Here is a 21083-nt window from a genome sequence, read left to right as displayed (position 1 = left end):
TAATTCAGATAAAGGAGGCAACATAGGGGCATATTATTAAGGGGGTTTATCTCCGCTTTTTTGGCTTTAAAAGTCAAGAGAGCGGAGATAAAATGATCTCCCTATTACTTAGCTGTCGCTAACACCAGTTAGCGACAGCAAGTAGGAGATAGCGACCATCTTGGGCCCCACTTTGCATGTCAGTGATATTTATCACTAATGACATGCAAAGTGGGCGTGCCAAGATGTTAGCGACTGAAAACAGTCGCTAACATCGCTATCTCCTATTACCAACTTTTGGAGATATTCGCTCTAAGTGAGAATATCTCCAAAAGCTAACACCTGCCCTGAGCCGTTTTAGCCATGTTATCCAATGGGAGGTGGATAACATGGCTAAGAGCATTAGCTCGGTAATGCATGAATATCGCTGGCTTTTCAGCGATATTCATGCGTTGCGGCGATTTTTATCGCATTTGAGATAAACCTTGGTAATACCAAGGTTTATTTGCGGTAAAAATCGCCGCAGCTCAGCGGTAATTTTTTGTCTCTAACCAAGCAATAGCGATAATTATCGCTATTGCTTGGTAATATGCCCCTTAGTCCTCTGGAACAAAATAGACTATATTGATGAAGCAATGAACCAGTTGAAAGACAAAGGATGTTACCATCGAAGTGATCAACATACACTATAAGCCATGTACAATGATTTTAGGATGAAATTGGTAGCTTGGAAAAATGGGGGATTATTGTCACTGGATGAATTCAAATTCTTAAAAACAGACAATCCGGTAACCCCTATCATGTAGTTCATACCAAAAGTACACAAAAATCTGACAAAACCAACTGGCAGGCTTATTATTTCGGCTCAAAATAGCCTCTTGGAAAAACCATCACAATATGTGGATTTTTTCTGCCTGAACTTGTACAACAGCTAATATCTTATGTCAGAGATACGGTGGACTTTCTGGTTAAAATACAAACAATTGACTGGCAAGACAACTGTTTATTGATAACACTAGATGTTACATCCTTGTATAGATCGATTCAACATCAGGATGATCTCAAAGCCATACGGTACTACCTGGCAAAGAGAGCATTGGAATTCGAACTCCATAATACAATGCTAATCAATATGATTGAATTCATCCTGAAAAACAATTTTTTGATGTTCCAAAATGTGATTTATCAACAGCAAAGGGGAGTTGCCATGGGGGCCAGCTTCTCCCCCAGCTACGCCTGCTTACATATGGGCTGGTGGGAGGAGCTGGTCCTAGGCAACCAGTACCCAATGTATATAAATTACAACATCAAAACATGGCTAAGGTTCATCGATGACCTTTTTATCATTTGGCAAGGCGCCAGAGATGAAGCATTGAAATGTATTGAGGAATTGAATGTCAATAACCTGAACTTAAACTTTACGACATCTATTAGCTCAGTGTATGTGAAGGATGGCCGGATACATACCAGAGTACATATAAAAATTAGTGCGGGGAACTCAGTACTCCATGCCAGTAGCGCCCACCCTCAACACCTTATACAAAGCATCCCCTATTGGGAGATGCTGAGGCTTAAGCTTATCAGCAGTGAGGCTGAGGGTCTTAGGGAGGCCCAACTAGCTAGTAAGAATAGATTTTTAGCTAGGGGATACTCCGTGCCATGTATTTACAAGGCTATTGAGAGAAGCAATAAGATCAATTGTGATACTCTGTTGATCAAAAAGCCTAACACAGAACTAGAGGTAGAAAAACAGACTAACACTTTCAGATTCATTGGCGCGTTTTAAGTTGGAGCCCCAGTATGTGCCAGAAAGCTGCGTTGCAGAGAGGTGTTTAGAAGCGATGCCCCTTTTTACCACTCTCTGCAACGCAGCTCCATGGCGCTTATTGGAGGTACCTGGTGGGCTAGTTGGCCCCCAGGGGACTTCAGGATTGAAGAGAAATTAATTCCCCAACTTAAAACGTGTCACAGAGCGTGTTTGCACACATGTCACCTCAGGACCCGCCCCCTCCATTCACCACTGTGCAAACGAGCCCCGTGGCGCAAATTAAGAAGGGGATTAAGTCCCCATGAATCCTGAGGGTCCCTGGGGTGCAACTAGCCCTACAGCTACCTCCATTAGGCGCCACAGAGCTGCGTTGCAGAGAGGTGTAAAAAGGGGCGTGGCCTCAGAACACCTCTCTGCAACGCAGACCCCAGGCGCATACTAGAGGTTCCTAGTGACCTAGTGAGCTAGTTGGCCCCCAAGGACTCCCAGTATTCAAGGTGGAATTTGTTCCCCATCTGCAAACGCACCAGGGGGTGCGTTTGCAGAGTGCTGAAAGGAAGGGCGTGGCCTCCGGCGCAATGCCGGTCTTTTTTTCATTTTTTTTGAGAAGGGGGGCTGTGTTGCCCCCTTTTTTCTAATATTCTTGGCCCTGGGGACCCCATACCCCAGGGCCTGCCCCCACATATGTTTTTTTAAATAAAAAACATAGGGAAGGGGGCTGCGCGGCTCCCCGTCCCGAGGGCATAATCTGCCCCGAGGACCCCAACCCCCGGGGCATGGCCATTTTTAAAATTTAGTTTTTTTGGAAGTGGTTGCCTTGCCCCCTCCTTAGGCCATATAGGCCCCGGGGACCCCATCCCCCAGGGCCAGCCATACTTATTATAAAAACATTTTTTTTCTAATTTTAATATTTGAGGAGGGGGCCACGTGGCCCCCCTCCTGGGCGACTAATAGCCCTGGGGCTGGCTCTCTCCACTGAGGACCGTGGTGGGGGCGCCAATCCCCCTACGGTCCCGCCGGCTCCCTGCGTCCTGCGGGAGCCAGCATAGCTTTTCCACATGGGGAGCTGCTAAGATGCAGCTCCCCGTGTGGAGAAGCAATTTGGTTTGCATTTTGAAAGAGAGAGCAAGTTTTCCTGCTCTCTCTTTCAAAATGCAAAGCAAGTTTGCTATGACAGGGCGGGAGCCGCGAGACTCCCGCCTTGCCATAGCAAACTACAGTGTCCCGGGGTGGGCACCCCAGGACACTGCAGGAGCTGGCCCTGGGGGGTGGCGGTCCCCAGGGCCACGACAAAGCTCCCGGAGTGGGGCTGCACAACCCCCCTCCCACATTTTACAAAGCCCCGGGGGTGGTGGTCCCCGGGGCTGGGCGGTCCATCACGGACCCCCCAATTTGAACATTTAGAGCTCTGGGGAGGTGGCAGTCACCGAGGTGTGTGGGGGGTTTGAGCCCCCACACAGGTTTTTTTATTTGTCAACAAACAAGCCCCGGGGGTGGCGGTCCCCGGGGCTGCGTGGGACCGTCAGCCCCCCGCATATATTCTGATAAAGCCCCGGGGGTGGCGATGGAAGATCAAATGGGTATATAAGTATTTAGATTGATGGATTTTTCTTTGAAAAATTGATTTTATAACTGACTGATTAAGTGTATCTTAGTGAATACATGGGTTAGTTAGTAATGTTTTAATGTGTAAATATCTGTATCCGTCTCTCACTTTGTGTATAAGTGGCTGCATGTGTTGGTGAGTAGCTGCATGAGTGTCTAATGAATGAGTGACTCATTGCTTGTGTGTGTTAAAGACAGCATGTGTGCAGGACAGTATAGGTGGATGAGTGTGTGTATGGGTGTGTTTGTTAGTCAGTGAATGACTGTCTCAATAGTGTCTTTATGAGTAACTACATATGTTTTAAACTAGTATATGTGAGTATTGGTGTATATAAGTGAGTATATGTGAGAGTGAGAGATTGGAAGAGTTCCTGTATAAATTAGTATGTGTTTCTATAAGTGATTGCTTAAGAGAATAATTATGTGTAAGGTTCTGTAGCAGTAAGAGTGGTGGTGTGTGTATAACCGTATATGCAATTTAATGGATGTCTGATACTTTGCATGTGTGACTATGTGTGTGAGTAACTGTGAATGACTGTCACTGTGTAACAGGATTGGCTGCGGCATCTGTGCGCTATACAAAAGTTAATAACATAACATAACATAACATATGATGAGTGAGTACATGTTTGAATGACAGTATAGGACTGTTGTGAAATAAGTGGATGTATGTGTGTAGATCTTGTAATTACTGAATAAGTTTGTTGTAACTGGTATTGGTATGTCCTTTGTTTTCAAAATGTTAGTTTCTATTTTTGAGTATGTGTATCAAAAGTTATATTAGGGTGAAAGGAGGTCTGCCACTCTATCACAAGGATGATGTCATCAGTGATGTCATTTGAGATGTCATCAGTGATGTCATCAGTGATGTCACTGACCATGTCATCAGTGATGTAATATGTGACCTCATCAGCAGTGCATTGTGGGCGCGCGAGTTATAGTTAGCTGAAATAACTATAACAGAGGAATTTCTATGGTTTTGTACGAGTGAAATGTCCAACTAACTATAACACCCCTGAAACCTATGGTTTATCAGTGAATTTCTAAGGTTTTTTAAATGCTAGTTCCTAACTATAACGTGACGGAAACCTATGGTTTTTTAAGTGAATTTCAAAGGTTTTTTGAATGCTAATTTGTAACTATAACGTTCCTGAAACCTATGTTTTTTCAGTGAATTTCTAAGGTTTTTTAAATGCTAGTTTCTACCAATGCCTACAGAGGTACGACATGTGAAGAAAGAAGATAAAAAACTGAGAAAGAAGCAACAAAAAAAACAGAAAGAAGCAACAGATGTCCTCAAAGACGAAGAAAAGTTCAGGAAGAAGGAAGACGTGCAGTAAGAAAAAACAGAGGAGCAGAAAGAGGCATTATTGAAAAATCATCCTGTACCCTCAACTTTTTCAGATGGGTACTGGTGGTAACTGACTCTGACTAACCAGTTCTAGAGCCAGTACTATGCTAAAAGACACTTAGAATACAGTCAAAACACCTACATACACTAGGGAACACTATGCGTTGGGGTACCCCTGTGATTAGCATGACCTCCTCTGTAAGCCCATAGTATATAATAGGGCAGGGGGATTAAAACTACCTCATAAAACGCGCCACGGGGCTTGTTTGCACACTGTTGAAGGGGGGTGGGGGCCTGAGGTGACATGTGTGCAAACACACATTGTGGCACATTTTAAGTTGGGGGATTAAATCCCCTTGAATCCTGAGGTTCCCTAGGGATAAATTAGCCCATTAGGTACCTCCAGTAAGCACCACAGAGCTGCATTGCAGAGATATGTAAAAAGAGGCACTGCCTAGTCCACCTCTCTGCACGCAGAACAGTGGTTATGTTATGTTATGTTATTTATATTTTTATAGCGCACAGCTGCCCCAGCAAAGGGGCGTCCTGGCGCTTTACTGGGAGCACCTGATGGGCTAGTTGGCCCCCCGGAGCCCTCAGGATGGAAGGGGAATTATTTCCATAATTTCAAACTCGCCACAGGGTGTTTTTGCACATGTCACCTCAGGCCCCATCCCCTCCCTTCCCCACTGTGTAAACACGCCCTGTGACCATTTTAAATTGGGAGATTAAGTCCTCTCGAATCCTGAGGGTCCCTAGGGTAAAATTATCCCACTAGGTACCTCCAGTAAGCGCCATTGCAGAGAGGTGTAAAGAGGGGCACAGCCAGCACCACCTCTCTGCAACGTAGCGCAGTGGCACAATCTGGAAACATCTAATGGGCTAGTTGGCCCCCAGGGTCCCTCTGGATTGAAGGGAAATTATTTCCCCAACTTAAAACGCGCCACAGGGCGTGTTTGCACATGTCACCTGTGGCTCTGCACCCTCCCTTCACCCTTGTGCAAACGCGCCCCGTGGCAATGGTGCAAAACTGTCCAAACTGTTTGTTTGGACATGAAAGCGGCCTGGCCCAGGTCGCGGAGATGCCCTGCCGTGATGTGCGTGGAACCGGTGTTTGAAATTTCAGGCACAGTGAAATGGAAGTGCTATGCTGAGGGATGTAAATTTATCAGCTCGGAGTGATACAATTCGCCTACCTGACCCACTGAGGAAATATTGAACAGAGGTTATTTGAATTGAATACGGCACCCACTGGGGATTTAATAATCAAGGGAACCACAAAGACCAGAATGCCGGTGAGCATACGCCCACAAGGGCGGGACTGTTTGTTATACATAAGGTGCCGTTGAAAATGCTGTGTTGCACATTCACTCTAGCCCGTGAACAAGAGCAAAGGCTGCTCGAAACGCGTTGGGCTGTTATTTTAAAGAGGGAGACCTTGCATCATTGCCGAACTGCTGTTCCTCGATTAAAGGTGATAAACTCCATTGTGTGGCTTCTCCTTATTGGGCAAACTGTTTGTTTGGATATATATATATATATATATATATATATATATATATATATATATATATATATTCCACTCCTTCCTGCTTCTCCAAGCTCGGCATGCAGGACACAAGGACCACCACACAGCTTTCCCAGTTCAAAAGGTCAGTTTATTATCTCCTTCTGTTTCTCTCTGGCATGACGCGTTTCGGGTAGAAACTACCCTTGATCACATAACATATATATACCTGCCTCCTTCAAAGCAAAGCCCCTTCTGTTGGGGAAAAAGCAGGCACGGACCACTAAGTAAGTGCTCAAATTTTTCTTCTTTGTTTCAGTCAGCCATAACGCATTTCAGTCCGAAGACCTTGATCACATGACAACGCTCAGCCATTTTGACACCCATTTTAAAGTGACAATTGAGATAATTACCTCAGACTCGGTATGTAGACATAGAAAAAATACAATATTAAGTACTTCTTCATTAAATCATGTATGTGTGGAAAATAAATAGGATAAAATAAAATAATGTTGTTATGGTTAAAATAGCTGCCTTAGATATTCTAACAAACAAACTTTATAAAAAGGTAATAGATCCATGTATAAAGCATAAACTTAATAGTGTTTGTTAAAAACCGGTGTTAACAAATTTCATTTATAAATAAGACACTTCATGGTTCCTGAACATCAAACAAAAAAATAAATATACAAATATATAAACATCAATATAAATATATAAAAATATAAATATTCAATTTTAAAATTCTGAACGTATGTTTATATATACTGTCCACAAATTCCAATGGGCCAGTAAACTTTTGGTGTCGAAAACATAATAATAGCATAAATGCATGGATTTCACCAAAAGTAAATATTCACTCCTAACCAATCCTTTTTCCTATTTTGCCAAAATTTACCATAGTCTACTGCATTGTTTGTCTACGGTATGTGTCCTCTAACACCAGTGCAAATCAATCACTAAAATTTAGTTAAGTTACTATGTGCAAAACCTACATCCTAACTAGTGCAAATACTTTGAATAAAAACTTTTTTATTTGATTTTTTCTATCATGAACTTTTAGGTTTTAGTAGTTACATGTTTAAAAAACCACTATCTTCGTGGTTGGGTGATCCTGCGGCCTTTTTCCCCCTGTTCAGTTTTTTAATTAGTTAATTTAACCCAAGAAAACAATTCCAAATTCATTTTGCATTTCTCTTTATTTTTTTTATAGGCATGTTTACAGATCCTCTCTGGTATTTAGACCCCCTGGGATCTTACTGTCGAGGTTCAAAAAATATCTTGTGTCCAACTTTCTTAACTGACCCTCCCTATCACCTCCTCTTCTGTTTGGGGGGATAGTGTCAATTAAATAATATGAAAAGTCTTTGAGGTTGTTGCGTTTTTCTTTAAAATGCCTGGCAACAGGGTAGGTATGATCATTGTTGTTAATAGCTTTTATATGTTGCAAAATTCTTTTGTGGGCAGGAAGCTTTCTACTGCCCACATATTTTAGATGACAAGTACACTATAAGATGTAGATTATGTACTCAGTCTTGCAATTTAAGGGCTTGTTGATCATAGTTACTTGTTCGGTAAAAGCTGACGAATGATTTAGTACTGACTCCATATTGGCATGCCTTACAACTTTTACATTTGGTGAAGCGGTTTTGCAGTCAACATTTTCTTGATTCCCTGACTTCGGGGTTGCTGCTTACCAAACTATTATGCATAGATGGAGCTCTTTTATAGGTTACTCCTAACCTCTTTGACATACTCTTACCAATTACTGGGTCGCTTTTAACGATTGATCAGTTGCGTTGCATTATTTGTTGGATTTCTCGATGTTGGGCATTGTAAGTTAAAATTAATCTAGCCTCTGGAGGTGATTGATACTGTTCCATTTGTTTTTCATTCCTAGTTTGTAACAGGAGGATCTGTCTTTCTTATAAGCTTTAGTGATTGCGGCTTCTACTGTTCTTTTTAGAATATCCCTTTTCAAGGAATCTCTTTTTACTTTCCTGTTGAGCTAGATGGAGAGCTGTTGTGTTACGGCATATTCTTTTAATTCTGAGCATTTCTCCAAAGGGTATACTTTTGATAAGGTGGCGTGGGTGGAAACTACTGGAAAGCAACACAGAGTTGCCTGCTGTTTCTTTTCTATACATTCTGGTTTTGAGGGTGTTATTTGCTATATAGATTTCCACATCTAAAAAATGGATGTTACTTTCACTCATAGTAGCAGTGAATTGTAAATGTATATCATTTGTATTGATAGCTGCTACAAAGTCATTTGCTTCTTCCTTTGTTCCTTCCCAAACAACAAATAAATAATCGATATACCAAAAATATGCTTTTACATTGCTCATCACATAGTCATTATGTTTTACTCCTAGAACCAGCTTCTCCCACCAGCCCATAAACAAACAGGTGTAACTGGGGGGGAAGCTGGCTCCCATTGCGACTCTGCGCATTTGTTGATATTATGTTTTGTCAAAAAAAATACATAATTATTAAGGCAAAAACTGATCATATTTATCAACATCACGTCATGGGGAGCTAAAACATTCTCATTTGATCTTAGAAAAAATTCCAGTGCACGCAATCCATCAATGTGAATAATACAAGTGTATAAGGATACTACATCCAGAGTCATCAAGAGATAATTCTCATTCCATTTGAATTTTTTTTATTTTTAGAATAAAATCACTTGTATATCTTATATAGGATGTCAAGTCTTTTACATAGTCTTGTAAAAAATAGTCAACATATATCGAGGTATTTTCACTCAAGCTGTTCTGGGCTGAGATAATTTATTCTGTGGGCCCTGCTCACACAGAATTTGCTGAAATCTCAACTGAGTCCTCCCTTCAAGAGTTACTCAGATGCAGGTCGGGCTCCCCAGGGGATCTGTGGCCTGCTAAACACTATAAACCACTAGCCTCCTTTCTCAATCCCTTCCTCAATTCCATTTGGAACTCTTCTTTAAGCTCCGGGATTTACCCGGAGGCTTGGAAACATGCGTTCCTGGTCCCTACTTTAAAAAAGGTCAATGCAGATCCAGAGGTCCGGCCAATTACAGACCGATATCCCTCCTCTCAGCCCCTGCCAAAATTTTAGAAAGGTTAGCCCATCTGCAACTTGACGGCTACATCGAGACCAATGGCCTTTACCATGACTCCCAACATGGTTTCCGCAAGGGCTACAGTACAGAGTCGGCCCTCATCGAGATGGCTGATTCTGTGCGCTGGACAAACCTTCGAGCTAGGAGCAGCTCAGAGATGGAATAAACTGCCCATGGATCTTCATAGAAGTAACTCAGAACATGAATTCCGAAAATCCTTGAAAGCTTTTCTGTTCTGCTCATAATTCCTCACCCACAGAGACTGTTCACTTTCAATCAGCGCCGGGACACCCCCTTGGGGTAGCTGAGCGCTTTATAAAAGACACAATATTAATAATAATTGGTCTTCCTGGGGGTTTATTTGCACTCTTATGTATCTTAGGGATGAAGTAGATATTTGGTACCTTTGCGTTGTCATTCCTAATGAACTTATATTCGTCAGTTGTTAGCAACCCCGCAGTCTTCCAGGCTACAAGTTTGCCATAATATTCTCCATATACTCCCTTCAGTGCTGAAATGTTGCTGGTACGGTAACATGCCCTATTGTTTAGCTGTGACATGGCTTCATCCATGTAGTCTTGTCTTTTCCATAAGACTACATTTACCCGTTTATCAGAACCTCGAATTATGATGTTGTTATCTCGTTGTAGTCTGGAAATCAGTTGACGGTATTGTATATTTTTGTTTTTTATCTTGTTTTTTTGATTTTGTATCCTGATTTTTAATTTCTTAATATCTTGTACCACATGATCATTGAAAATGTCAATCCCATCTCTAATCATGACTGGAGGGAAAGTTGTTTTTTTTCTTGAATGGTGTGTGTTTCTCAGTCCCCTCCCTTTGATTTGTTTCCCGTGTGGACTAGTACTTTCTATTCCTTCTATTTCATCATGTAAAGCAACCAGTGTTTCAATGAGAGCGGATTCAATGCTGTTATCTTTGTTCATCATAATACCTACTTCTGCTGTAATGTTTTTGTTGGTTTCTGCAGTTTCTGATAACGCAAAATGTTTCTTTAACTTGAGCTTACGGATAAATCTGCATATGTCCATTCTTGTATTGGGGTAATCAAAGTTAGATTCGGGACAATATGATAAGCCCAAGGCCAAAATCTGTTTTTCTGCCATATTAAGATTAACATCAGTGAGGTTTATCACAGTTCTTTTAATTTCTTCCTCATTAATTATCTGCGATTCCACCAGCCGTGGCCCCGGTTTTTGGCTGGGCCCGGATTTCCTTCCGGCTTTCCTCCTCTGCCGGCGGCGGTGGTTTCTCCTCTTCCTATTTGTTTCTTTTGAGTTTTCGGGCGGAGTGACTGTCTCCGTTCCTCCGCTAAAAAATCCAGCTCTTCTGCTGGTGAGGGCTTTGAGTGATTATTGCTATTGGAAGCCTGCACCAAATCATTTTCTGCCTCACTTTCAATTACAGAACTCAAATCAGAATAGGATGTCTGTGGTTGTGAATTCTTGGATGTTTTTGGTTTTTGCGTGTTTACCCCTGCTGAATTGTATTTATTTGATATAATAGCATCATACTTTTTGGAGAAGGTAAAGATTCTTCCTGTTTCATAATCCATCCTGTCTCTGTGGAATTTGAACGCTTTGCGTTCCTTCACTTTATCCTCCTTATGCAACCTGGTTGTCATGTCCTCCCTTAGTTTGATCAATTCATCATTTTTGCCCAATGACTCAATTTCTTCATTTAATTTTTCAATTTTTTCTTGTAAAAGCTTTCTGTCAATCTCTGCGTATTTAACTAGAATCTCCACCAACCTCCGTGAGGATTCTAGATTACAATCCGCCCATTCCTTCATCATCTCTGGGTAGGGCTGCTCATAGCTGGGTGCGGTCAGTATTCTTAAACCTCGTGGTATTCTCCCTACATCAAGGTATCTTTGTAGAGATTTATGCTCCCACCATTTTCCCTGCTCGACACGCATGAGCTTTTCTAGACTCTTCATTTTATCTTTTAATGTTCCACTCGAAGTGCCCATATTTGTGCTTTGCATGTTTGGGTATGCGCCTAATTGCGGTACATTACTGAACATTTCAGCGGCCGCCGCCTACCTGTCTCTGAGCATTTCCGCCGACATGGTCAAAATTATTTAATTTCAATGTTGCGGTTTCAAACTTGTCCGGGAATTTTCAATCTCTCCCACACGTACACCGCTGCACACCATTCACCACAAGTTTGCCTTTAAGTGGCCCTACCTCATGTCTCGATCTGCCTGCACCCGAATAGGTCCTCTGACTCGACGGACGCCAGCTCCGATCCGGTGGGTCACTGTACGGCCATGGGGGTGCTGACGGTAAGAAATCCTTCCGGATTGGGTTGTGCTTCCGGTACACGACTGAAAGAATCAGCTTCTGTTTCCCGTCACCTCCATTGAATGGAGGCCTGCGCTTTGCTGGTAGAAGCTGCTCCAACCACAAATATCCTAACAACCTTCCTCCTTCAAAGCCCCTTCCGTCGAGGAAAAAGCTGGCACGGACCACAAAGTAAGTGCTCAAATTTTTCTTCTTTGTTTCAGTCGTCCATAACGCGTTATATATGAATATATATATATTCACTGAAAAAACCATAGGTTTCAGGGATGTTATAGTTAGTTGGACATTTCACTTGTACAAAACCATAGAAATTCCCCTGTTATAGTTAGTTCAGCTAACTATAGCTCGCCCCCTGCAATGCACAGTTGATGACGCCACATATTACATCATTCATGACATGGTCAGTGATATCACTGATGAAATCTCTGATGACATCTCAAATGACATCACTGATAACATCATCCAGTGACTGTGTGTTTCTTTACATTTTATATAAATACTAGCAGCCCGTCCCGACGTTGTCCGGGTATGAATTGCTGCCGGCCAGTAGTATATTGTTTTGTAGGAATTCGTTTAGATAGCATTTCTTATCTGTGACAGGCCTGTGAAACGCTCCGATTCACAGTGCACTGCTGATACACTTAAGAGTGCGCGTTCAGTAGTGTGTGAACTCGAGTTTCCCTACTTTATTTTTCCTTGCAATATTATATAGCGCGAACTCGACAACCTGGCATGAGCACAATTTACATTACAGAAGAACACATTCATTTGTGGTAGGCACGGGGAGACGAAGCGATTTGCCTGGAATCACAGGATGTTGAGCTGATGCCGAGATTCGAACGTAGCTCCCCAGCTATAAAGTTCGCAATTCTAGAACTTGTGGCGGGAGGTGTGTCTAAAAGTGTATGTCGGTGCTGGCCATCAAATGAGAGAGACCTGTGCATTTTTCAAATCGGTGGTGAAAAAATACGAGTATGTTGCTGGAGATGTGGGCAGCCGTGCCACCATTGTACTTACCGGGGGAGGGTAAACACCCACTATTCCGCAACTTTCTTTCCGCATACCATCACTCCGCATACTTTCATTACGAAAGTACCATGACTCCGCAATGCCATTATAACGCATGGCATTACATTTTATATGCTTTTACCATGCATACATTTACAACGAAATTCGTTGTAAATGCATGAATGGTAAAAGCATGTTTTTTTTTAATGTTTGGATAAGGTAAGTATGGGTATAGGGGTATATGTTCTGGGGTACTGAGGTATATGTTTTGGGGTGTTTGGGTATTTTAAGGGTTCATATATCGTTTTGGGTTATGGGGTACAGGGGGAGGTTTAGGGTTTAGGGGTAGGTATGGGTTTTGGGGTACAGGGGTATTTTTAGGGTTCAGGGCTAGGTTTGGGTTTTGGGGTATAGGAGTATTTTTAGGGTTCAGCGGTAGGTTTGGGTTTTTGGGTACAGGGGTATTTTAAGGGTTCAGAGCTAGGTTTGGGTTTTGGGGTACAGTGGTATTTTTAGGGTTCAGGGCTAGGTTTGGGTTTTGGGGTACAGGGGTATTTTAGGGTTCAGGGGAAGGTTTGGGTTTTGGGGTACAGGGTTATTTTTATGGTTCAGGGCTAAGTTTGGATTTTGGGGTACAGGGGTGTTTTTAGGGTTAAGAGGTAGGTTTGGGTTTTGGGGTACAGGGGTATTTTAAGGGTTCAGGGCTAGGTTTGGGTTTTGGGGTACAGGGGTATTTTTAGGGTTCAGAGGTAGGTTTGGGTTTTTGGGGTACAGGGGTATTTTAAGGGTTCAGGACTAGGTTTGGGTTTTGGGGTACAGGGGTATTTTAGGGTTCAGGGGTAGGTTTGGGTTTTGGGGTACAGGGGTATTTTTAGGGTTCAGGGCTAGGTTTGGGTTTTGGGGTAAAGGGGCATTTTTAGGGTTCAGGGGTAGGTTTGTGTTTTGAGGTACAGGGGTATTTATAGGGTTCAGGGCTAGGTTTGGGTTTTGGGGTACAGGGGTATTTTTAGGGTTTAGGGATAGGTTTAGGTTTTGGGGTACAGGGTATATTTATAGGGTTAAGATGGGTTAGTGTTTAAGGGTGTTGGGGTATTTTAAGGAGTACAGGTGGGTTATGATTATGGGGTGCAGGGGTATTTAAAGGGAGCAGGGTGTGATTAGCATGCGATAAAAGACATGGCATGAAGGACGGAACGTACCACACGCCCCCAGCGTTTGTCACGCCCCCAGCAAACGCCCACAGCACAACGCAGACACGCCCACAAGGGATTACTTTGCTGGCACGGTTCTTTTACCTTTTAAATGTATATGGTGGGCGTCTGCATAGCCTAGGTCCTTCTGCTGCAACTGCCCTTTCCAACGCTGTATTGGATGTTGTGATTGATGCTGTACTTTTTGAGTTTACCCGCTTCAAAGGTTTAGGCTGTCTCTTTATATTATTAGTATGGATATATTATACATATATTCACTGAAAAAAACATACGTTTCAGGGACGTTATCGTTAGAAATTAGTATTTAAAAAAACATTGAAATTCGCTGAAAAATCCATAGGTTTCAGGCCCGTTATGGTTAGAATTAGCATTTTAAAAAACCTTATGAATTCACTGAAAAAACCTAGGTTTCAGGAACATTTTAGTTAGTTAGACATTTCACTTGTACAAAACCATAGAAATTCCGCCATTATAGTTAGTTCAGGTAACTATATCTCGTGCCCCCGCAATGCACTGCTGATGACATCACATACTACATCATTCATGACATGGTCAGTGACATCACTGATGAAATCTCTGATGACATCTCAAATGACATCACTGATGACATCATCCAGTGACTGTGTGTTTCAGTAAAGTTTAAATATGTTTATATATATGCTATGGTGTATTGAAGAATGAGTGGGTGTATAAGTGTCTGGATGAAGGATTTAGTAGGGGCGTGACTGACTGCATAAGTGAGTGATTAAATGTGTCTTTCTGAATGCACGGGTTAGTGACTAAACTGTCAGAATGTGTGCATCAGTATGTCTGTTGTTGTGTAAGCTGCTGCTTGTGTTGGTCAGTAGCTACATGAGTGTCTGAATATGTGATGCCATCCCGCTGTATTTCTCCCCGCAGGGAATCACAACGCAGTTGTTATAAGGACCGCGTTGTGATTCCGCATACCATTACTCCGCAAGTCGGAACAACGACTTGCGGAGGGGCGGCACTGGATGTTGGAAAAGTATAATTTACTATTCCAACTCCAGTCAGTGCGGACAATAGGGAAGGTGTTGGATTTTAAATCCAACACCCCCTCCCGCTCAAGTTGTTGTTCCGACTTGCGGAGTAATGGTATGCGGAATCTCAACGCTGTCATTGTAACAACCGCATTGTGATTCCCTGCGGGGAGAAAGATTTGCGGTAAATGTTGTTTACCGAGTGTCTATATGGGTTATTGATTGGTTGCCTGAGTATTTTTATGGAAGACTGAATATGTGTGTGGGTGGCTGGGAGGTGTGTGACTCTCTGCATAGATGTGTGAGTGGTTGATTCACTGAGTGTATGGGTTCAAGAGTGCATGTTTAAACACCTGTATGGATGGGTGAGTGTGCGTATGGGTGCGTTGGTAAGAGACTGGATGTCTCAGTGTACATGTCCAAGTAATACATATGTAAAAGGCAATGTATGTCAGAGTTGGAGTATATAAATGACTATACATGACAGTCAGTGATTGTGAGAGTGGCTGTATGGATGAGTGTGTACTTGTATCAGTGATTGTATAAGAGAGTAAGTATGTGTTAGTATATGATGGATTGATTGATTATTGTTTATTGTTTTTAGTCAATAAAAACCATCACAATACAAATACAAGGTAAATACTTTTTAGAAGGATGTTACTCCATCTTCATTAAAACATTACTATATATTAGTATATCATATAACATGTTATAAAATACAGTTTTTAAAAATATATTCAGGGATAATTACAGGTACTTTGCAGTTTTCAACAAGTTATTCATGTGGGTACACAGGTGATATAGCAAACATGATTCTATGGTTCTTGATGTCATCGTAAGCTACAATTTTAACCTCCTATCAGTGTCATACACTAACTATAATCTGTGTTTTTGGATACTCCTTGCAAGCCTGTTTTACTGCTTTATCATGGAGTTGCAAAAACTTCACCAATTTACAATTTAGTCCAGGGTCAGTAGAGTCCAGGCTTCTCATGATTGCTGGTCCGCATGAACAGTTCCCTCGCTCATTGAATAAGAACTTTAAATGTAATCAACGTGCATTCGTCCCGTAGGCGCCTGGCCAATAGTTGTTTCTTGAAGTGCACCGGATAAGGTAACTAAAAATAAGATGCAGGCTGCAGTGTGACGTACGTTTGGATTGTCATCCATGCATGGGCTTGTCGTGAAAAAAAACACTTTTATCCTCTATCAGTGAGTGAATTTTGGCTGCTTTGTTCATAGCCTGGCAAAATGTGAGATGCAGCAATTGTAAGTCCCACTGATCACCCGCATTTATTAATTGTAATGATAAGAACAAATATTTGCTATAAGTTGAATTATCATCATTAACCATGGCTTCCCATAACGCGTTAACTAAAACACTCAATTGGTTGTTTTGTATTTTATGCATGGTTTTAATAAACTGATACCTTCTTGCTATATTTTGCTGTGTTAATCCAAATTCCAAACGGATTTGGGCGGGAGAGGCATTACTGGGCAGATGGAATACCTGCTTATAAGTTTTGGTTTGTAGACTGTCTAACAGTTTAGCATCCCTACCATACATCACCGCACTTGCATACGTTAGCAAAGGGAGCAACTTTGCTTTAATTACTGTAAGCAATGGTTGATAGGAGGCTCCTTCTAGTTTTTTTGCTAGCAAGCTCAATGCATATATCAAAGCATTGTTCTTCCTAACCATGTAATGCTGTTGCGCTTGAAAATGAAGATTTTTATCGAAATTAAAACCCAAGTACTTGTAAGTAGTGACTTCTTCTATGGTTAGATTATCCAGCTTGATCTTTACGGATGCACCAATGTTCCTCTCAATATACATAGCCTTTGTTTTGGATATATTTATTTCTAATTTGTTGTGTTTTGTATACATCGCTGTTTCTTCGATTAGTCTTTGGAGACCGATTTGTGTATATTCAGCAGCACAATATCATCGGCATATGGTAAATGGGATATCGTCAGTGACCCTAACCTTGGTGCGTGTGCATTAACTGAATCCAGGTGGAGAGACAAATCCACCATAAATAAATTAAACAGGTGTGGGGCTAACATACAGCCTTGCTTAAGCACGCTAGCCTTTGGTATTTTCCTTGACAGTTTGGTCCCATCCCCTACTTTAATTTGAATCCACGTATCTGTATATAATGATTCGATTGCTCTTAGTAATTTTTCTTGTATGCCCCAACGTCTTAATTTGGCCCAAATTAGTGAACGGTCCACCCTATCGAAGGCAGCCTTCAGATCTATAAAACAAAGTTGTAATTTCTTCTTTAGACATTTGCATTTTTCCGCAATTACTGCTACTGCTAACATGTTAATTGAGGTACCGTACCCCTTCCGGAAGTCTGTTTGCTAGGATGGAATCAGATTCTTGTTGTTTGACCACTCAATTAGCTCTTCCAATAATATTGATGCGTAGTATTTTGCTTCTGTATCGATAAGAGCTATTCATCTATAATTGGATAAGTTTGCTTTAGCTCCTTATACATAGGGTTTATTATCATTCCTTGCCAACTATCAGGAATCGTACCTGTATTTTCCACCTCTTTGAATAATAGCGTTATGGGATTGGCCCAATATTTTGCGGCAGTTTTGAATAGGGCTGGTGGGATACCATTTCGTCCGGGAGCACTATCACTTTGTCCTGATTTTATAACTTTTTCGACTCTAATACACAATGTATCATCAAGAATGGGTACATGGGGATGATGTGATGATAGTTCGTTGTTATTTTCCTTTGCCCTCAATGGATCTTCCGTGAAAAAATGTTTTGTTACATTTGATGATACTGTTATGTTAAGAGTCTTATTAAGGCCGTTTATTGTTTTCCAAAAAGCTTTGGCATTTGATTGTTTGCAGTTATAAACCAACTTTACCCAAAACTCATCCGCTGTTTGAATAAGTGAGGTGTTGTGTGTATAAATGTATAAGGTGAGGAAATTGGAGTGTGATTGATTCTTTGCATGACTGACTAGGTGTGTGAGTAACTCCATGGATGAGTAGTGGTGTGTGAGTGTCTGTATAGGTATATGATTGCATATGATAGCCTTGTATTGATGAGTGACTGTATGTATGAGTGATTGTATGGGTGAATGAGTGGATGTGTGTGTAGACCTAGGAATCAGTGAGTGCGTATGTAGTAACTGGTATTGGTGTGTCGATGGTTTCAAGAATGGTAGTCTGTATTTTACTGTGGGTGTATCAAAGGTTACATTAGAGTGTGAGGAGGTGCATCGTATTATCACGTGGATGATGCCATCAGTGATGTCATCAGTGATGTCATTTGAGATGTCATCAGTGATGTCATGACCATGTCATGAATGATGTAATATGGGACGTCATCAGCAGTGCATTGCGGGGGAGCGAGATATAGTTAGCTGAACTAACTATAATGGGGGAATTTCTATGGTTTTGTACGAGTGAAATGTCCAACTAAATATAACATCCTAAAACCTGTTTTTTTCAGAGAATTTCTAAGGTTTTTTAAATGCTAATTTCTCACTATAACGTGCCTGAAACCTATGTTTTTTTCAGTGAATTTCAATAGTTGTTTAATTGCTAATTTCTAACTATAACATGCCTGAAAGCTATGGTTTTTCAGTGAATTTCAATGTTTTTTTAAATACTAGTTTCTAACTATGCCTACAAAGTTAGGACATGTGAAGAAAGAGGAAGAAAAGTGCACCAAGAAGCAAGACAAATGCAGAAAGAGGCAATAGAAGTCCAGAAAGACAAAGAAAAGTGCAGGAAGAAGCAAGAGATGTGCAGAAAGAACCAACAGAGGAGCAGAAAGTCCTCCTGAGCCCTCAACTTTTTAGTGAAAGGTACTGGTGGTAACTGACTCTGACTAACCTGGACCGGAGAAAGTGCTATGCTAAAAGACACTTAGAATACAGTGAAAACACCGACATACACTAGGGAACACTATGCATTGGGGTACCCCTGTAATGAGCATGACCGCCTCTGTATTTGCCATGAGTTAGTGCCTGGGTAATTGCATGAGTACATGGGTAGTGACTGGATGATTAGAGTGCTACAAGGACAGTGCATGGTGATTTTATACCTGCTTTGGTTTTGGTGGAGTGAATCAGTACTGATGGGTAGTGCACAGGGGATTGTAGAAGTGCATGTGTTAGTGCCTGGGTCATGCCATGAATACATAGGTACTGACTGGAAAATTAGAGTACTGCAAGAAGAGTGCATAGTGAATATAAAAGTGCCTGGGTTTGGACACAGTAATTGGATAAGTACATGGTGCTCGCTGGGTGATTGAAGGAGTGCATGGGTAGTGACAGTGTAAGGGTTGGACTGCATGAGTACTGCTCAGGGTATTGTAGCAGTGCATGAGTTAGTGCATGGGCTATTGCATGAGTGCATGGGTAGTGACTGGATTATTCGAGTGCTACAAGGAGAGTGCACGGTAAATGTATAAGTGCTTGGGTTTTGGTGGAATGATTGCATGAATACACACATGTCACATCAGGCCCACCCACTTTCTTCACCACTGTGCAAAGGCACCCCTGGCGGGTTTTAATTTAGGGGATTAATTCCCCTTGAATCCTGAGGGTCCCTGGGGGCCAACTAGCCCACCAAGTACCTCCAGTAAGCACCACAGAGCTGCGTTGCAGAGATGTGGTCCGAGGCCACTGCCCTTTTTACACCTTTCTGCAATGCAACTCAGTGGCGCTTACTGGACGTACCTGGTGGGCTAGCTGGCCTCCAGGGACCCTCAGTATTCAAGGGGACCTAATACCCCAACTCAAAATGCACCACAGGGCGCGTTTGCACACTTGTCACACTAGGCCACACCCCCTCCCTGCACCACTGTGCAAACGCACCCCCTGGTGTGTTGTAAATTGTGGAATTAAGTCCCCCTCAACTCTAAGAGTCCCTGGGGGCCATGTAGCTCACCAGCTACCTCCATTGAGGGCCACAGAGCTGCGTTGCAGAGTGGTGTAAAAAGGGAGCGTGGCCTTGGACCACCTCTCTGCAAGGCAGCTCCATGGTGCTTACTAGAGGTACCTGGTGGTCTAGTTGGCCCCCACGGACCCTCAGGATTCAAGGGGAATTAATCCCCCATCTTAAAACGGGCCAAGGGGCGTTTGCACAGTGGTGCAGGGAGGGGGCTGGGCCTGATGTGACAAGTGTGCAAATGCGCCCTGTGGCGCATTTTAAGTTAGGGGATTAAGTCACCTTGAATCCTGAAGGTCCTTGGGGCCAACTAGCCCGCCAGACACCTCCAGTATGCACCAGGGAGCTGCGTTGCAGAGAGGTGTTCCGAGGCCATGCCCCTTTTTACATCTCTCTGCAATGCAGCTCTTTGCCGCTTCCTGGAGGTACATTGGGGGCTTGTTGGCCCCCAGAGACCCTTAGGATTGAAGGGGACTTAATTCCACAATTTACAATGTGCCAGGCAGTGCATTTGCACACTTGCTATGTCTGGCCCCGCCCCCTCCCTGCACCACTGAGCAAACACGCCTCCTGGCACGTTATAAATTGGGGGATTCATTCCCCTTCAATCCTAAGGGTCTCTGGGGGCCAAATAGCCCACCGTGTACCTCCAGTAAGCATTAAGAGCTGCGTTGCAGAGAGGTGTAAAAAGGGGCATGGCCTCTGAACACCTCTCTCTGCAACACAGCTCCCTGGCGCACAGTGGAGTTACCTGGTGGGCTAGGGCTAGGGCTAACATGCAGCTCCCCGTGTGGAAAAGTAATCTGGTTTGGATTTTGTAAGCGAGAGCAGGAAACCTGCTCTCGCTTACAAAATCCAAACCAGAGTTTGCTATGACAGGGCGGGGCCACCCTGTCATAGCAAAATGCAGTGTCCGGGGGTGGGCAGCCCGGGACACTGCAGGAGCCAGCCCTGGGGGTTTGGCGGTCCCCAGGGTCATCAAGGGCTCGAGGAGGGGTGCCAAGCTGCCCACCTCCCCCATAATGCACAACCCCGGGAGGAGGTGGTCCCCGGGGCTCGCGGGTTTGTAATGTACCCCTGCATTTGAATATTAGTGCCCCGGGGAGGTGGCAGTACCCGGGGCGTGTGTGTAGGGGCTCGAGTCCCCCACACAAGTGTATTTTTTTAAAAGCTCCGGGGGTGGAGGTCCCTGGGGCAGCTGGGCGGACGTGAGCACCCGCAAAATATTTAATAAAAGCCCCGGGGGTGGCGGTCCCTAGGGTTTTGGAGGCCCCCACACATCAAAAATGAAGCCCCA

Source organism: Lissotriton vulgaris, chromosome 7, assembly GCF_964263255.1.
Source record: "Lissotriton vulgaris chromosome 7, aLisVul1.2, whole genome shotgun sequence".
NCBI classification, from domain to species: Eukaryota; Metazoa; Chordata; class Amphibia; order Caudata; family Salamandridae; genus Lissotriton; species Lissotriton vulgaris.
This window is presented reverse-complemented; position numbering follows the sequence as displayed.